Source organism: Cavia porcellus, unplaced genomic scaffold, assembly GCF_034190915.1.
Source record: "Cavia porcellus strain 051 isolate PalLab524CR breed Dunkin Hartley unplaced genomic scaffold, mCavPor4.1 scaffold_6, whole genome shotgun sequence".
NCBI classification, from domain to species: domain Eukaryota; kingdom Metazoa; phylum Chordata; class Mammalia; order Rodentia; family Caviidae; genus Cavia; species Cavia porcellus.
In genome coordinates this window covers 24,638,338-24,656,958 of record NW_026947489.1, presented here as the reverse complement: position 1 = coordinate 24,656,958, position 18,621 = coordinate 24,638,338, and positions in this window count along the sequence as shown.

The window sequence follows — 18,621 nt, the reverse complement described above, 5'->3', positions numbered from 1 at the left end:
TGAAAGTATCCAATGCATAAGACCATAGTGAAATCAAACTGTAAATTCATGGCAAGAGAAAGTACAAGAATTTCATAAACACATGTAAATTAAATAGCACCCTCCCTAATAACCAATGGGTAACAGATGCAATTAAAGAAGAAATTAGACAGTTTTTACAGTTGAATAATAATAATAATGACAATACAACATACCAGAACTTATGAGACACATTGAAAGTAGTCTTAAGAGGGAAATACATATATATGTACATACATATATATGTATGTATGTATGTAATAAAGACATATATCTGGAAAGACAGAGTAAGTGCATATAAACAACTTAATGATAAAACTCAAATTTCTAGAAAAAGAAGAGCAGGCCAAGCCAAAAGCCCATACCAGAGAGAAAATTATAAAGATCAGAGTAGAAATTAATGCATTGGAGATTAAAAAAGCAACAAAGAATTAATAAACTAAAGAGCTGACTCTCTGAAGAGTAAATAAAATTGACAAAGCCTTATCCAAACTTATCCAATAAAAAGGAAAGATTCAAATCCATGAAACTAGGAACAAACAGGGTGACATCACAATAGACACTGTAGAAATCCAGAAGATCATCTATATTCACTTGAAAACTTGTATTCTAATAAGTTGGAAAATGTGAACAAAATGGACAGATTCTTAGATGTATATGAATTATCAAAGCTGAATCAAGAAGATATAAAAATTCTAAGTAAACCAATATCAACAATTGGTGAAACTGAAAGGGAAGCAGTACTCCCAAATTCATTCCTGGAAGCCAGCATCACCCTGATACCAAAACCAGAGAAGGACCCAACTAAAAAAGAGAGTTACAGGCTAATTTCTCTGATGAATATAGATGCAAAACTCCTCAATAAGATACTGGGAAACAGAATGCAACAAATCGTCATAAGATTATACACCATGTTCAAGTGGGATTCACTCCAGGGATGCAGCAATGGTTCAACATATGTAAATCAATAAATGAAATATTCCGTTTTCAAAACAAAGGACAAAATTTATATGATCATCTCAATAGGTGCAGATAAAGTTTTTGACAAAGTCCAGCAGCATTCATGATTTTTAAAAAAACCCTATAGAAAATTGGAACAGGTGGTCTATTTCAATCTGATAAAAGCTATCTATGACAAACCAACAGCCAACATCATATTAAATGGATAAATACTAAAAACTTTCTTTATAAAATCAGGAACAAAACAAGGATGTCCACTGTCTCCACTATCACGCACCATAGTCCTGGAAACTTTAGCCACAGCAACTATACAAGAGAAAGAAATAAAAGGAATAAAGATAAGAAAGAAAGAAGTCAAAGTATTGTTATTTGCAGATATTATGTTACTCTACATAGAAGACCCTCAAAACTCCACTAAAAAAGTGGTAGACTTAATAAGTAATTCAGTAGCATAGTTGGATACAATATCAACACTCAAAAATCAATAGCCCTCTTGTATATGAATAACAAACTCGCTGAGAAATCAGGGAAATGACACCTTTCACAATAGCATCCCAAAAAAATGAAATACCTAGTAATCGACCTAACAAAGGATGTAACAGACTTCTACACTGAAAACTACAGTACTCTGAAACAGGAGATTGAAGAAGTTATTAGAAAATGCACACCACACGGGATGGGAGAAGGTTCATACAGAAAATGGAAAGACATTGCTCTTGGATAGGAAGAACCAATATAGTAAAAATAGCCATACTTCCAAAATTGTTATACAGATTTAATGCAATTCCGATCAAAATTCTGATAGCATATCTCACAGAATTAGAGAAAACACAACTAAAGTTTATCTGGAACCAGAGTAGCAAGGCAATTCTAGGCAACAAAGGCAAGACAGGAGGCATCAGAATATATGATTTGAATTATACTATACAGCTACTGTGATCCAAACAGTATGGTACTGGGGGAAAAACAGACCTGAAGATCAATGGCATAGATTAGAAGATGCCATTCCAAGAAAAAACAATTCCAGGCATACTTAACTACCCTGTCTTTGACAAAGGTGCCAAACACATTTGCTGGAAGAAAGATAGCCTCTTCAATACATGGTGCTGGGAAAAAATGGCTCTGCAGATACCAAAGATTAAAATTGGACCCATACCTTTCACCATTCACTAAACTAAATTCAGACTGGAATAAAGATCTAAACATTAAAACAAAAACATTAAATCTGCTGGAAAATACAATAGGTAAAACTATTGACATTAGTAGACAAAGACTTTATTAAAAAATCCCTATCACACAGGAACTATCACAAAGAATCAACAACTGGGATCTCATCTTATTAAAAAGCTTGTGCATAGCAAGAGAAACCACCAACAGAGTGAAGAGACAACCCACCATGTGGGAGAAAATGTTTGTCAGATGTTCCTCGGACAAAGGTTTACTGTCGAGAACATATAAAGAACTCAGAAAACTCAGACCTCCCAAATTTAATGACCCTATCCAACAATGGACATCTGAGATGAATGCATTTCTCAGATAAAGAAATACTAGCAGCAAATAAGTATATGAAAAATGTTCAACATCACTGGTTATTCAAGAGGTACAAATTAAAACAATACCAAGATTCTACCTCACCCTGGAAAGAATGGCTATTATCAGCCAGTAACAGATGAAGAAAAAGGAACCCTCTTCACGGTAGGTAGGAGTGTAGACTGGTGCAGTCACTCTGGAAATCAGGGTGGAGATTCCTCAGATATCTAGGATTGGAGGTCCCATTCGACCAAGCTAATCCCCTGCTGGATATCTTCTCAGAAAAATTAAAAACATCAAACCACAACAATATACGTGCACCTGCATTTATTGAAGCACAATTTGTAGTAGCTAAATCATGGAAACAACACAAATGCCCACCAATCAAGGAATGAATAAAAAGATGTGGCATTACTCTGCCATAAAGAAGGATAAACTTGAGACTTTTATAGGTAAATGCTTACAATTAAAGATCATATTCATAAGTGAAATACATCCATCTCATATGTATAAACATCATATTGTCTCCTCAGTGTGAGAAGCTGGAAAAAACAATATGTGTGTGTATTTATATAAAAGATAGTTATGCTACTAATTTCTCTTAGTTCATTGAAAAGAAAGGTTTGTACTAATATTTTTTGGACAATTATATGCAGATATCTTGTACTGTGAGCAATTAACTTAAAGATAACACTATATAATGTATTTACCATTGTTACTCTTTAATTATTCTGTTTTGAAATTTTGGGGATTTTTTTTCTCTTTAAAATAAAAAAGTAAAACAAAAAAATGAACACAATATACCTGTCTCTTCGAGGGCACATAGATTTTTGTCAATTATAAAAGTTGGGCTTTGAGTAGAAAGTTAAAATTTGGAAAATATATATTTGCCTCCATGAATCTTACAGTTTTCTAATACCTAAAGTCTTTTCTGTTAAAAAGAGTGGTAATATTAACAAATGTGATTTTTAAAAATATGTTATAAGAAAATATGTCAACATACAGATTATTTTCCAAATAAACGACACACGACTTTACAGAAGACACACTCAAACTGCAAGGCAGACTGATGGGTTTTAGCGCAGCATAGGTTGGATCCAACATGCATTTTAGGACCCAGAGATCATTGATCTGGTTTCACAGTCCACGCTGAAACTCACCTTAAAAGGCCCACTGTTTGCCAACTTTTAATGCAGTATCAAAGAAAAAATACCCAAGAACATCCAAAAAGGCTTTTAAAATGCCTCTCTCTTTGCTAATTACATAGCTGTGTAGTGTTGTGGTCTGTTCTTGCACTTCACTCAAAACAACATAACAGCCAAATGGAAGGAGAAGCAGATGTGAGAAACTGTCTGCTTTTACTTAGTCTCCTTTAAGTTTGTAAAAATGTAAACCAGTGTGACACTTTTTGTTGGATTTTATTTTACTTTGGAATATGTAGCCAGTTTTCATAAAAATGTATTATTCAAGTTGATATAATTATTTTATCATAGTATTTTAGGAGAATAAATACATAAATTGATAAATAAATCCTACAAAAACCAATGTTTGAGAAGGTGATTTTTTGGTAAACGTTAAACCTAAAACTGTTTGAGAACAGTTGCCTTAGCAGGAGAGAAGCACATATCTGCCTGCTAAAAGATCCGTCACATCTGTTTACGCAGAATCCATGGTTATGTGCCCTTTGGTAACAAATGCTTCTACAGCCAAAACGATTTACAGCAAGAAAGGTACACTTCCTGCTTACATAGTTGGCACATAAAGAAAATAGCACGTACCTGGGAAACTGACATTAGTGACAGCAGGGGAAACACAGGTGTGGCAAAGCAGGGACTGGTCTCGGCACTTCTGTGGAAGTCACAGGTGTCTCTGTTGGTCATATGCTATTGGATAGGGTCAGTCACAAAGACAAACTTGACTCTGCGTGAAAAAGCACCAGATATAGGTGAATTGAAGCAGGATTTGTCATATCACACATATTTCAGGCCAAAAGTCAGCTTGAAGAACACACACCATGAAGACTTCTTTTAAAAAAGTAATGCCAGAAATAAAGAAAATAACCCAAAGAAAGAAAGAAAGAAAGAAAGAAAGAAAGAAAGAAAGAAAGAAAGAAAGAAAGAAAGAAAGAAAGAGGCAGGGGGGTCCTTTGTGCATCTTTAAGTGTCAGAAGATGAAACATAGTTACAAATTTTAAGAGTAAAATAATATGACCCAAGAATTGTTTTGGCCATATATTAAGATAAGAGAAAACCATCCAAGATATTTAAGGGCTCAGAAATAGTCCACCCTTGAGTGCAACCTCAAAGTTATTTTTTAACCAAGAAACCATGCTATAAGCAAAATGGCAAAGTACCCTGAAGCCAGAAAACGGAAGTAAGACTACATACTTCTTATGTAAATCACCATAAAATGATAAAAAATTTTTTTCAGAGGAAATGATACATAGAAACCAACAACTTAATAATAACAATTAGGAAAGTTCAGATATCTTTCAGAAAAAAATTAAGAAGTAGGAATAGAATGAAGTGAAGTTAAAGTTATTAAATTTTGATTTCTAGAATCAAGTGATATTACTTCCCTCTTGAGTTTGACATTGGTGAAATGTATGCTAAAATCTTTAAATTTTTAAATATAGTGAATTTTAGAAATGAAGTTTTATAGACATTTTTAATTATATAAAAACAATGCAGCTGGCCAGGCATGGTGTGCATGCCTGTAATCCCAGCACTCAGAAGGTTCAGACAGGAAGATCACCATGAGTCCCAGGCCAATGTGGGCTATATAGTGAGTTTCAGACCAGCCTGAATTGCAGAGCAAATCTTGTCTCAAAAAGAAAAAAAAGCCCTAAAAAATAAAAATAAACATCCAAGTTGCTACTTGCTAAGGAAAGCAAATTAAGCTTAAAGGAAACAAAATTAGGCTTAGTAATAATTTGGTAGTAACAAATTTACTCTCTAAATCTTAAGCCTTTAAAAATGTCGTCCAAAATTGAAGAGGATATCAGAGAGTGGAAAGATACTCCCTATTCCTAGAGAGCCAGAAGATCGTTATACATCCAAAATTAATACACATACATATTTAATGCAGTCCTCCTTAAAATCCCAACAGTATTCTTTACAGAATGGAGAAAGCAATTCTAAAATTCATATGAAACCAGAAGAGCAAAATCAATCCTGGGTAAAAAGAGTAAAGAAGAAGACATCACAATGATGGCTCTGAAGTCATACTACAAAGCTATTGTAATAAAAACAGCATGGTACTGGCAGAAAAACAGACATGTGGATCAATGAGACAGAGTACGGGATGAAGAAATAGTACATTTGACTGTTTAATCTTTGACAAAGCGGCCTAAAGCACACACTGGAAGAAAGTCTCTTTAATAAACAGTGCTTGGAAAACTGGCTCTCCACTTGTAGAAGATTGAACCTAAACCCACATCTGTCACCATGAACTAAATTAAAATAAAAACTGATCAAACTAAGTGTTAAACAGAAACACTTAACCTGCTGATGACAAAATATGTAAAACTCTTGAAGCCATAGGTGCAGGTAAAGACTTTCTTACTAGAACCCCAGTTGCACAGAAAATAGTTCCAAAATCAATGAGTGGGATCATATTAAGCAACCAACACAGTGCAAAGACAACCTACAGAATGGAAAAAAAAATTGCCAGTGATTCCTCAGATGAGGAATTCATATCTAGAATATAAATAGAACTCAAGATAGATGCCAAAAATAAAAAATCCAAACAAAAAATGGACAAGTCAAATGAATGAATACTTTAGAGAAGAAGTACAAATGGCCAATAAATACATGAAGAAATGTTTACCATCACAGGCCATTAGAGAAATGCAAATTAAAACTATAGTGAGTCTCCATCTTATGCAGAAAGAATGGGCATCTTCAAATCAAACAATAAACACTGGAGAGGCTGTAGGAAAACAACAACAACAACAAAAAAGAACCCTTCTACATTGTTGGTGGGAGTGTAATTTAGTACAACCATGATGAAAATCAGTATGAAGGATCCTCAAAACACTAAAGCTACAGATGCCGTTTGACCCAGCTATTCCCCTTCTAAGTATCCTCCTAGAAGAGATAAAGACATAATGTTACAGAGATGCTCACATACCCATGTTTACAGCAGCACAAGTCATAACAGCTAGATCTTGGAAAGTGGTCCATATGTCTACTAAATTAATGGACAAAGAAAATGGATTTATATGCCATAGAGTTCCGCTCTGCCATGAAGAAAGATAAACTGGAGTCATTTGTAGGAAAGTGGATGCACCTTGAGATCATAATGTAAATGATGAAATAAATCAGACACACAAGCTTAAATATCATATTGATTATTTTATATGAGAATCCCAGAGGAAAAAATGAGCAAAATAAACAATATAAGAGGAAGTAGAGAGATAAAGCATTCTCAGATAGGAAGTGCATCAAGAGATAGAGGGACAGGGAGAGGGGAACAGGGATGCAAAAATGGATGAAGATGTGCTTTGTACATGGACAGGTCTCCCACAGGGAGGGTAAATACTGGGTACCGCATTCATGTACTGGCTGATTCAAGTCATTTTAAAATCCTTCTGAGATTTTGAATTCCAGAAACTCAAAAAGAGATCAAATGAGAGAACAAAAATTACCAACATAAAAATCAAGAGGAAAAGATATTTTAAAGCAGTTGAAAAATCCACTTTCAGGAAATGGACATATATATTAATGCAGGTAATAAGCCCCTTCTTTTGAATACAAAAGATTAAAAATAATGTAAATGTTTAAAACATGATAAAACATTAAAATAATATAAATGTTTAAATGATATGATAAAATATTTAAAAACAATATAAATGTTTAAAATGATACAATAAAATGTTAAATTATACATCATTAATACAATGTTGGAGAAGAATCACCCTTTAAAAGCCTGATGCCTAAGGGAGAGATCTGAACATGAGAATGGTAAGAGTCTCTCATATTAAAGAAAAAAAATTTTAAAAATAAAATTAAAAGACAACAGACAAAATTTTGCAGTGCATATAAAAATTAAAACCAAAAATAAATATAGGAAATCTTATAAAATAGTACCTCACACACAAAAAAAATTGCTGAATTTTACCAGTGATAAAACAAATTAAAAGAAAAATAGATTTACCAATTATCCTTTATAATGACAGTGGAACACATGGAAAAGTGTCTATTGCTGACAAAAAATGGGAAGAAATACATGCTTGTACATGGCTAGTGGAACAATCAGCTATTAAAATCTTTTAAAAGTCACATCTAAGGTAACAATATATAATTTATCAACTAGTGATTTCCTACTGTTACTTTTGTGAAGTTCTGTATTATTTCTATGCTTTTTTCTGTTTTGCTTTTTTTCTCTAAATTAAAAAAGAAAACACCAAAACAGTCACTTTGTTTTGCAATATATGTCAGAATTTCTAAAAATATAATCAATCCATGTATATATAGTGATGCACATGATGGAAAGTAAAATTTATAATTCTGAACATTCAAATATAGGTACCATAAAGTAATCACATCATCCACACCAAAAAAATATTATTTAGGCATTAAGATGGTGAAAGATGCCCTTTTACTGACCCCAAAAGATGTTCTCTAATATTATAAATGCAAAAGTCAACAACTGAGGGTGCTGAGCCAGTGACCTGAACATCTCCCCTTTACAAAAATTATTTAAAAATTCCCAGGAACTCCTGGCTTGATGGATGAACTTTACCTAGCATTTAAAGAATAATTAGTAGCAATGCTCAAACTCTTCCAAACAAAATCAAAGAAGAGGAAACACATTCAAATTCATTGCACAAGGCAAGGATTACCTGACACCAAAGCTAGACAAGAACACAATAAGAAAAGAAAACCTTAGGTCAATATTCCCGCTTATCACAGCTACAAAAAATCTGCAACAAAATACCAGCAAACCAAATCAACAGAGTGTTAAATAGATCCTGCCTCATAATCAAGTGGGACTTATGCCCAGGATAAAAGAATGACTCAATGTACACAAACCAAAAAATGTGTCACACAACACTAACAAAAGGAAAATCATATCTCAATAGATATAGAAAGAGCTCCTAGTAAAAATCAACCTACTTTCATGATAAAAAAGTAAAACTTAACAAGTTATATATGGAAGAAACGTACCTCAACATAATACAACAAGCCCACAGCTAGCATCATGCTCAGTGACTATAAAGCTGAACATTTTTCCACTAAGATGGAGAATAAGACAAGGATTCTCACTTGGTAGTTTCTATTCAATATAGTGCCAGAGGCCCTGGGTAGAGCAGTTTGGCAGGAAAAGGAAATAAAAGACATTCGAACTACAAAGAAAGACATTGAACCGTCCCTGTGTGCAAAAGACATAGTCTTGTTTATAGAAAACTCTCAAGACTATCAGAAAGTGATTAGAATTCATAAATTAATTCAGTAAAGCTGTGAGATACAAAATCAATATACAAACCAGGCCTCATGGCACAGGCTTATTATCCCAGCACTCTGGGAGGCTAAGGCAGGAGGATTCCAGGTTTGAACACAGCTGGGGTAATTTAGTGACTTAGCTAGACCATGGCTCAAAATAAAAAATTAAAAACTAGATGTATCTCAGTTTGAAGGCCCTGGATTCAATTCTCAGGGCCAAATAAGAATAGTTAGAGTAATAATAATAATACAAAATCAATGTAAAAAAATCAATTGAATTTCTATAGAACAAAACAAACGATAAAAATGAAATTAAGAAAATAATCTCATTTACAATAACATCAGAGTGTACATTTAATCAATGATATAAAAAAAATATTTACACTGCAAACCATGAAACATTAATGAAAGACAAAATAGAAGGAGATACAACCAAATGGAAAGATGTTCTAGGCTCATAGATCAGACAACTGAAAGCATCAAAATGTCCACACCACTCAAAGGATCCACAAACTCAAGGCAATTCCCAGCAAAATTCCAATGGCATTTTTCATAGAACTATAAACATGATCCTAAAGTACATACGAAACAACAGAAAACTCCAGATAAAGAAATGTTGAGTAAAAACAGCAAAGCCAGAGGTATCCTACTTTCTGGGTTTCAAATTATGTTGCAAGGCTGTCATAGTCAAACAGCAAGAGTAACAGGAAAGTAGATCCTTAGGCCAATGGGACAGAATAAAACTCCCGAAAATAAACCCACACAACAGCTAACACACAAACGGGACACAGGTAGGCTTGAATAAATGGCGCTGGAAAAACTGGATATCCGTACAAAAATGGAACTAGGCCCTTATGCTATACACCAAAAACAACTTGAAATGAACTAAAAACTTAACAGACCTTGAACCGTAAAACTTCTAGAAAATACAATAAATACAACCATAAAACTTCTAGAAAATACAAATACAAGGGGACTTTGTTTTGTCCCCTCCCTCCTCTGTCTGTGTCACCTCCCTGAGCAACTTCTTGCCATTCCCTAATCAAAGCTCTCTCTCAAGGAGCTTCCCTGAGCTTCGGAATCAGGGACCCAATATATCTTTGGATCTTACAGTCAATAGGCTATTGTTTAATATCTCAGGACAGAGTAAATCCACCCACCACAGGAGTTGTCTGTGATTCCTACTGAGAAAGGCCCTTAGTGCCCTGCTGGGAAAATCCCTCCCCACCAATGCTCTTCTCCCTTCTGCAGGGTCTCCACTGTCCTGCAGAGTGGGCCCTGCACGGCCAGCCACCTTCTCCCTCCAGCACCATGACGTGGCCTCAGAACTGCTGACTTCTCCTCCTGCTACCCGCTGCTGTCTACCCCTCAGGCTTTGACACCCAGCACCTTTCTGTCATTTGCATCTGAGGTCTGTTATTACCACCTCAGTGACGTTTATCCCAGTGGCCTCTCTTTGTAGGTCTTCTCTATCACATCACTGTTTTGTCCTCTTCCTATGAAATTTATTGAATTTACTTACGTGTTTATTTATTATCTACCTTCCCCCATTTGTCTATAAGTGGATTTCGTGCTTCCTGTTATGACTCCACGTCAGAGGAGGGAATGGATAGATGAACTAATCAGTGAACGCTTCAAATTATTTATGTTAAATGTATTTTAATCTTGGGTGGACAGAAAAATCACAAAAATAGTGCAAGTTTCCATGTATGCTACATCAAATTTTCCCTATTATTATAAATTTTTTAACGTTTTATTAGGACATGTTTGTAGTATATGCAACCTGCAGTCATCTCAGGAAGTGGAGACATGTGCATCGGTCATCTTGTTGCTTATTTATTCCTTTTCCTTCCCTCTGCCACTCTCCCTTCCCCTCTAATTCCCTTTTCCTCATTTTCTTATCTCATGTTCATGGTGTATAATGCTCACATTCGCTGATGTTACTAAGTTCCTGTACACGGCACACCCTCATTTCCCCTCTCTTCCCCCTCCTCATCACTCGCCCTTGATCTCTGGGACGCCTTCCCATCTGCAAGAGATTCATCCCCTTGTCTCCTTCTATCCATCATTTATCACTCTCTTTGTAGTTTACTTTGCTCAAGTGAGAGATACCATGCAGTATTCAAGCTTGTGTGGCTGGTGTAGTTCACTCAACATTATATTTTCTAGGCACATCCACTCTTACATTTGCATGATACAATTGTTAAAGTTCATGAGCCAATATTGATATATTATAACTGACTAAAATCTGAAGATCATCCAGGTTTCCTTAGTACTTCTAAGGATGCCACATGATATATGCTTGTCATACCTCATTAGGCTCCTTTTAGCTCTAATAGTTTCAAAGATTTTTTAAAATTTTGGATGACCTCGATAGTTTAAAAAATACTAATCAGGAACTTCATGGAACATCTTTTAATTTAGATTTGTCTCCTGATTAAACTAGGACTATAGGTTTTGGAGAGGATGATCTCAGAGACTGAAGTGTCATTTTTACCACACCGTACACAGTTATGACACACTTCACATGACCTGAAGTGTGGGAGTTGACCTTGATAGGACTACCATGTTTCTCCCACTATCAAGTTCCTTTTTTTCCACTATGGATAATCTTGATCGTTGACTTGATTTGGATTGAGATATCAGAAAGGGGACTGGGTCACAAGGACATTAGCCTCATCAATAGATTAACTCCTTGTTGAACTCATAGCTGAATGAGATATTCGGAGTTAGGGACTGGTTACAGAAGGAAGCCACGGGGACGAGGGACTCTGAAGGGTGTAGCTCCTCTCGGACTTTGGCTCTGCTGTCTGCTTCCTGCATGCTACGCCCTTCCACACGGTCCTGTCTTGGAGCCTGCTGGCTATGAACTGAAACCTCTTAAACCATGAGCAAAAGTAGATCTCTCCCCCTTTAAGTTGCGGATATCAGATGTTTTGTCCCAGCAGCCAAAAGACGACTAATAACCTCCTATTTCCATATCATCCTCTTTAGCATGAAGTCATTACATAAGGTCCACATTTGAAGAGACGGAAGTTGTACTCCACCAACTCCAGGAGAAAGTATATACATAAATTATTTGGGAGTCTCCTGCATGACAGGTTTGTCTATTCTCATCTATTTATTAATTCCATCATTATTTGTATCAGTATGGACTCATGGCTATTTGTTATAATTTAGGTTGCATCTAAATTGTTCTGACTTTGGCACCAGGAGCCCTTTTAGGTCCCCCTATGATGCTCGGATGTCTCCGCTTCTGTTCTGGCAGTGCAACTCTGCCTTACTCTCTGATACTACAAGATTTTATATGCTCCCTGCCCCAGACCCAGGGCCAGCCATTTCCCTCAGCAACCTTGGCTCCCTTACTTGGAGAATGAGATTAGAATCCAAGATCTGTTTGCCAGGTGTTAAATCACTTTTTTAAAACTCTGATTTGTTTCAAAGCAGCAAAAAAATATTAAAATTGACATTTTCATCCATTACTGTGAAGGAATAAATGGTAAAATTTTTCTGGGAAAGTAACAATCTTCCATGCTACTCGGATACAAATTTTAATGCTGTATTCTCACCCGATATTCCACTAAATGCAAATATTCTTCCCATATTATTTATAATATGTATAATAACATATTATTTATAATATGACAATATTAGAAAAGCCAAGCAACAAGGAAATAGTTAATAAATAACGAGAATCATTAAAAAGTAAGTCTAAGCCACCTTATTTGTTTTGTAAGAAAGGGAAATACTAAAGGTACACATTTTTAGATACAATGGGGTAATAGGTGTTATGTGAATAAGGAACAACATTCTATACATAAGTAGATACATGTATTTGACTTATAAATTTTAATATTGAAATGCACGTATATTACATTGTGTTTATATGGAAATATCTTCAAACATGGAAAAAATTTTCAAAATGTTCACGGTGAGAGTCTCTGCTTTTATTTATAACCACAGCAAAAACCAAACACAAAGTAATTTTATCATTTTAAACATCTATGTAAGGTGGATAGCTAAACAATTAGTTGGCCACTTATATTTGTTCCATGACTAACTTAGCTATTTGCTGAAAGATTTCTTGGCACCAGAAGCCCTTTTAGGTAACTTGGCTGTTTGCCACGATTTTGACAGGAGATCATCATGTTGGAAGAAGGTTCTTTCCCAGGACTGGGTCTGGCCCTCCTTAAATCAAGCAAACTGATGACCACAGCCGAGGCCCACAGACACTTGGCACCAGGGCTCGGGATGAAAGTTCAGGCCATCAAAATCCTCTGAGCTGATTTGTTTCGTCACTTTTCCTAGCCTAACTTCTTAGACACCAAAGCACTTTCCTGAGCCCTGGGGAGGGTCAGGAAAAGGAGGAGAAGAGTCTGAAAGCATTTCAGGGAGTGGAGCATGTGGCAATTACAAAGTCAAACAAACTTGGCTTGCAGATTATGGTAAGGCCAGTAATTAATTCACATGGGACTTCGAGTTCCGGGTTTGTTTTTCTCATACGCGAATCTGGGTTTGTTTTGGTGGAAGTAAGTAAGTAATAATTTTGTGTCGTCTTCCCCAGCTACAGAGCTAGGTCACATGACCCCAAGTTTCACCAAAAGCAGCACTTTTATTCTGTAAAGTTGCCAAGGCAACACCAGCTGCTTATGACATCATGTGACTGAGGGGACACAGACTGATTTTAGAAGCCTAAAATTATCGCTCAATCTGCTCACCAAAGTCCTCAAACAGCCAAGACAGCCCCAAGCCCAAAGAAAAGCTTTAGAGAGAAGCTGTTCTGTGGGTATGACGGTGGTGATGAATTATGTATTGTTCTCTGAAGCCTGGTACCTCAGCCTCAAATCACATGCTAAAAACACAGCCAAGACCCATGTATGCTGCGTGCGGGGCACATCTGCTAGTCTGTTTTCAATTAAAGCTTTCCCACTGCCATAATGGAGAAAAGAAATTTTTAGCTTATGTTAAACGGACTTTAATTAAAGCCTATTTTTACTTATGTCAAAATGATATCACAAATTGTTCTAACTTGAGACCTCGTGAAGATAAAACCAGGAATGATACTTTTATAATATATAACTATATATTAAATGGAGCTATATATTCATGCCATAATTGTTTCAAGATTTTTACATTAACAAACAACTGTCCTTGGGCCAAATTAAAACTCTAAATCTCAGGGGTTTCCAGGCAGCATTAGTTACATAAATTCAAAGAACTGTAAGATAGTTGTAAACTGATCATTTTTCAAACATTTTAGAAGCAAAGAAACTGAGCTCAACCAGGCATTTTTCCTTCGTAGGAAAGCAAAACTGAAGTAACTGAAAATCTAATATGTTACCACGATGTCCAGGATCTTTTATTGTTCTTTAAAAAAAAACTAACATTTAAATTAAGGTAGTTGCATCAAAATGTGCGTTTATACTGATAAAATGAATAATATTATTCCCACAGGAAATACCCAGTGTATCAATATTTCTTATAAATAGAAAGACTTCTTAGATCTTTGTATTTAATTTTGCAAACATGAATAAAATCAAGCACTATCCTAGGGGGTACCAAGATGAATAAAATGTCATCTTTTTCCTCTAAGGAGATAAGATAAAGGTAGAAATAACCACCAAAACAAATTATAGGTAACTAAAAGTGAACAAAAAGATAGGTAACTAACTAACTAAAAAAAAATAGGTAACTAAAACTAAAAGAATTATAGCAAAGCAGAAAAGACAAAGATCATTTGTGGGTGTAAGGATCAGGGGGCTTCAAGGAAAAAGTGGAGTGGAAACTGTGTAGGACTTTAGCAAGTGGAATAGGGAGGAGGATGCTAAAAAGGAAACACAACTAGGGCAAAGGTCAAAAGAGGTAAGGAGAACTGGAATGGGAAGCAGAAAAACAAATTATATTCAGGAAACAGTTTGATAGGAATATAAAATTAAAATATAGGTTGGCACCAGGCCTGGGAGAGTACCACTGAATACTGTTCTGCAGAGCTTGGACTGGATTCTGAAAACAGAGGCAGTCACGCAAGACTTGAGCAAGAGTTGCATGTTATATAGGATTTATTTGGGGAATGTCTATTAGATGAGGAGTAAAGCAGGAGTCTAGAGACACTGCACAGGCCAACGGAAGGAATCTGGGCAAGGAACAATGGGGGTGGACACTGTTTAAGGAGAAGTAGCCAGCAGTGGACACAAATATACGGGCAGAGGTAAAGGCCATGACATGGCATCTGGCTGCGTGATGCAGGCAGGAGGAAGAATCTAGAAATATTCCCTCCTGCTAGAGAAGTAGAATCACAAATTTGACCTAAACATAACTTCACCTGCTATGTAAATTCAATGTCTTCCATGTGTAATTTTGGGAAATTCAGTGGCAAAGAACAAAACTTATGGATTTCATCGTCACCTTACCATTGGTTGCATCATGTTCTCTTTCTGTTTTTCCTCCCACAGGGTGATCAGGGACTAAAATCAGGAAGGTAAACTGAGGCTTGTGGAGATGAGCTATCGGGCTAAGGAGGCAATTAAACGCTAGAGAGGAGGGTGTTAGAGGCATGTGTCCCCCATCCTCTGGTTCTGGCTGTGGGTCCCTGGATTCACCACTCACTTCCAATTGTTAGCAGCACACTAAGCTTTTCTCCATGACCAAACTCTAGCAAGGCTGCTCTGAGCCCTTTCTGAGCGAGGCTTCCATCTTAGACTACGAAGACTTGAACAAACCCCAGTATAACGTCTAATGGTCCAAGGCTCCCTTTCTACTATAACTGCGGAGCGCCTGCCTGGGAAAGCTCAAGATTCCCAAAAGCACTGCCTGTTTTTTCCAACAGTCACCTGAGGATGGGCCCTCTCTCCCAGCCTCTGGGAAAGGGTAAGACCCTAACTTCAACAAGCACCAGGGAACAAATGCAGATGGGCTTCACGTGGACAGAAGCCAAATTCACTTCCTGCCTTCCATGATTTTTCACTTCTGATTACACCTCAAGGCAACCCATTCCTATTGCCCCATTTTCCCTTTAAAATGCCAGTCACCTCTGCTAACAGGAGTTAAATTCGGTTCACACTGGACTCCTTTGCCTGCAGTAATAGTGCCTTGTGGATTAAAATATGTCCTTACCCCTTTCCTGTGTCCAGCTTTGCCTGTCTTTGATGACTTTCACAGGATGGTGTCTCAGCCCTGTGTGTCACTTGTACTGTCCCCTAAAGCCCCAGAGTTCTAGGGGAAAGCAATAGTGCCCACTGTCATTTACAGAACACAGACCTACGTGGTGTGAAGTCGATGTGTGACTCAGAAGGAAGCACACTGAGATTTCCAAAACAGCGATATAGTAAATAATATTTGCTAAATTTGACTACAAAACCATTTATTTCAAGGACTTCGTAAAAGTCCATATATGAATTTTTTTTAAAAAAATTGTCAAGAAACCAATATGAACTTGTGTTTCCTTGATTTTTCCTTCCTTCTACCCATTGCTTCCCCTTTATCCATACCTCTGGAACTTTGAAGTTTCCCTGCTGGAGAAGCATGATGTTAATACTTTTGACATTAAGTAAGCTCGCCTTCCATTTTATAAACCCAAGGTAACCAATCTTTAGCTTTCAAGTGATGTTCCTCTAATTTTTCTTTGACTTTAGTTTATTCTCTAGTAAACAAAAATGTGCTTGGAAAGATGTAAGCAGCCTGTATTCACAGACAGCATGCTTTTGTCTACAGCTGAATTCCCCTAAGGATCATCTACTATCTGTTACGAGTGGATGGGTAAAGAAGGTCAATCCAACCCTAAACTCAATGGAAGCATAAATCTAGAATAATCTAACCCTAACCCTAACTCTAACCCTAACAAATAGGCTTTTTGGCTTGAGATGCAGCAATCTGAAAGTGAAACTTGACAATGCAAAGAAATTAGTATTTAGGTAGATAAAATAACTATACTACTAATTCTAGGAAAAGAACAGTTAATACTCATACGATCAGATCAATTCTGATGTCTATATCTGATAACCTAAGCAACCCTTTTGAAGATAACAATATGTGGGAGCCCAGCCTGTTTCGGACTGCCGCGCCTAGCCATCAATGTGCAGAGGAGGGGCTGGGCGGATCTGGGGCTCCTGCATCAGCCTCCCCGTGTGTCTGGAGGACTGTGGATATCTCAGCAAGCAGGGGAGGATTGCAGGTTCCAGAGGCACCGCGGCCTGTGGTGAGCGCTCAGCGCACTCTGACCAAATCCCAGACTGTTCCGGACCCTCCAGGCTTCCGGGTGCAGTGAAGTGGAGAGGTGGGTTTGAGGCCTCTACATCCACCTCCCCATCCCAGCTGCACTTGGAAAACTGCTGAGCTTCCAACGGGTGGGCGGGCCCACACTATCCCCGGAGCCCAGCCTGTTTGGGCCTCCCGCACCTAGCCATCGGTGTGCAGAGGAGGGCTCAGCAGATCTGGGGTGCCTGCATCGGACTCCCCATGTGTCTGGAGAACTGTGGATGTCTCGGCGGGCGGTGGAGCATCGCAGGTTCCGGAGGTCCTGCAGCCTGTGGTGAGTGCTCAGCACACTCTGCCCAGAGCCCAGACTGTTTGGGTCCCTCCAGGCTCCCAGGTGCAGTGAAGTGGAGAGGTGGGTTTGAGGCATCTACATCTGCCTCCACAACCTGGCTGCGATTGGAGAGCTGTGGAGCTTCCAAAGGGCAGGTGGGCGCACAGTGTCCCTGAGGCCCAGCTTGTCTGGAACTGTGGAGTTCTGAGCAGGCAGAGGAGGGCCATTGGTTCTGCAGGCCCAGTGGCTTGGGGTAGCATGGTGCCAGAGTCTCAGTAGCTGCAAACATAGAAGGGGATTTCCAACAGATCCTGAGGAAGCTTTCAAATAACACTTGAAACACAGAAATATAGGAAAATGACAAAACAAAAGACCAAATTACAACCTCAAACCTCCAGCCCATCTCAAGAAACCCTAGGAGCAATGTATATAGAAGAAAATATATGCCATTCACCTCAAATATCATACACAATAGCTACTGAAATTAACAAGCAACTCCAGGAAGCTTTAAAGAAATTCAAACTCGAAATAATCTCCCAGGTAAAAGAAGAAATGATAAAAGAAATGAAAGAGATTCTGAATATAACTAAAGAAAATACAGATAAAAAAATTGGAGGAACTAAACAAAAAGATAGAATCCCTAGACAAGCAATATAAGAAACAAACAATACATAATGCAGATGCACAGAGATATACAGGAAATAAAAACGCCACTGAAAGTTGTAAAAACCGCCTTAATGAAAGTGAAGATAGAATTTCAGACCTTGAAGACAGGATTGCAGCTAGTGAACAGGAAAGGAAAGATCTTTTAAAAATAACAAGGAATCAGGAAACAACAATTCAACAACTGCAAGATGATGCAAAGAAAAATAACATAAGAATGATAGGGATTAATGAAAAAGAAGGAGACAACATAAAGGATGTCAAGAGGATATTTAGAGAAGTAATAGCTGAAAATTTCCCAAGCATGAGATCAGAAACCGACATCAGGATCAGTGAAGCATATAGAACTCCAAATAGTCATAACCAAAATAAAACTACACCCTGACATATAATAATCACCATCCCAGAAATCCAACACAAGAATAGATTATAAAAAGCTGTCAGAGAGAAAAGACAGATCACTTATAAAGGAAAACCTAT